General features: G+C 33.9%; 1 protein-coding gene across 5 annotated transcripts in view; it reads right to left on the reverse strand.

Annotated features, from left to right (window-relative positions):
- mical2a (microtubule associated monooxygenase, calponin and LIM domain containing 2a) overlaps nucleotides 1-1,078 on the reverse strand; it is a 75,159-nt gene extending 74,081 nt beyond the window's left edge. For all 5 annotated transcript variants that reach the window (XM_016441390.1, XM_016441389.1, XM_016441388.1 and 2 more), the window contains exon 1: nucleotides 951-1,078. The gene's annotated coding sequence lies outside the window, so the exon portion shown is untranslated. The remainder of the gene's footprint in view (nucleotides 1-950) is intronic.
- Between the last annotated feature and the right edge of the window lie 941 nt (nucleotides 1,079-2,019).

A 2,019-nucleotide genomic window follows, 5' to 3' on the forward strand; every position in this document is an offset into this window, starting at 1 on the left:
TTTGATGTTTTGTATGTTCAGATATTCATGTAACAAAATATATACAAATTAATACCTAAATAGGGACATAATAGTATACTTAAAGTATGATGTAAAGTTCACTTAAAGAAAACTTACGAGTATACTTGCAGTATAAAACTACTAAACTAGTACTTTACTGAGACTATACTTCAAAGTGTACTAAAAGTGCTACTACAAGTATTTAATTAGTAAACTATCAGTATACCTATAAGTTCACTTTTAGTATAGTTGCAGTACAAACTAAACATTTTGATGTACACTAGTTGTGTACTCAAAGTTTACTACTGTTATACTTAAAGTATACTTAAAAGAATACTTTTATATACTAGAAAGTGGGCCAATTTAGTCCCAAGGAGTATAGAAATAGTGCACTTACAAGTATACTACTAGTACACTGATATTTGTATACTTACTACATAAGTATACTTTAAAATATACTTGAACTTTACTTAAGTATACTTACTAAAATAAACTTGAAGTATACTACTTTCTGGTAAGGGGATGCCCTACTAAACTACTTTAATCAAGCTTACTCAACCTAATTAGAATAAAAAAACGTGTCAGATCAAGACAGCTGATCGGCTATAGATCAGTTGTCAGCTGTAGGCTATACGCTTCGTCAGATTAACTAATCAATAAATGAACCAGACTTATTGACTCCGATAGCCTATGTTTCGGCGGCACTGATTCAAAATATTTACACTAAAATACACTAAAACGTTTTACAACAACGATATACATTAAGTAGCCTATGTTTCAGCAGGTGAAGTTGAACCGAAACAACCTGTCATTAGAACTCAATGGATAAAAATGATTCTGATCAACAGAGGAAAATACAGCAGAGCGTTTCAACACCAAATACTCTCCTCACATAATACAGGATCACGAATACTCAAAATAACTATTTGAAATAAGTAACAGGCACTTACTTTTGTCCTTGAGGGACTGAAGGCACAGGTACAGCGATCGTGTGAGTGACAGTCAGTCAGAAGTGCGCTCTTGCAGTGACTGTAGCTGCAGGCATGTGTCAGATCCGCAATCAGTTTACCTACTCTTTCACAAGAGACGGAATATACTGGATATCGTCCACAGTTGGAGGCAATAAATGACGTTTGAGCGCATGCGAAGTTGGGTTTCCTATTGGCTCTGTGTATTTTATAGTGGAGGCAGAACTTAATGTCCAAATGGTGAAATTCAGTCATTCTTGAGGCATGGGACAAAACAGGTCCAGCAAGGGTAACTGCTATTAGGTTTAAAAATAAAAATATTTTCAATATTAAATGTCATGAGGGATTAATAATAGAATGTATTTAACACAATTATCACCTTCAATTTAATTTTCTCATTATTATACCAAATCTATGGTTCTTAATGTCCTCTCACTACATCTAAAACAGTGTGTCCACAGAGAAGGGTTCAAGCATTCATATGCAATAAAATGGATAAAAATGTTTTTTTTTTTATGATGAAAAAGAGCTTGTTTTATCAAAAGCAACACTTAATAATATCTCCTATCAAAGCAAGGTTGTTTTTTAATGACACATGCATGTTTAATACGCATGTTGCGTCCCCACTTTTTGTCAACACCGTCAGACATTCAATAAAATGTAATAAAATCAGGGAATATCAGGGGCAGCTGTCACTCTAAAGGAGCCCCTTGCCACAGTTCCCCTCTGCAGAGTACAGCAGTGTCAGACAGGCTCTGCTAAGTTTTATAGTTTTAGAATATTTTAAATCCTAATGTTAATATTTCCTGTGTCACAGCCAAGATATGTCAACACCATCTTCCAATTTCTGAGGAAATTATTTGAAATATTTACATAATTGTATTCTCCTGAAGCAGGTTCCATTAGCATCTAGCATCAACAGAAAAAAATAAAATGGCTACTACATGAACTCCATTGGTTTTGTGAAAGAAATGCCAAATTTGTCAACACCGTCAGATGTCACCACCATAAGATTTTGTGTTCCAATGATATATCAAAATACTTAAATGTG

This window comes from Sinocyclocheilus anshuiensis, unplaced genomic scaffold (assembly GCF_001515605.1).
Source record: "Sinocyclocheilus anshuiensis isolate Anshui unplaced genomic scaffold, SAMN03320099.WGS_v1.1 scaffold747, whole genome shotgun sequence".
NCBI lineage: Eukaryota > Metazoa > Chordata > Actinopteri > Cypriniformes > Cyprinidae > Sinocyclocheilus > Sinocyclocheilus anshuiensis.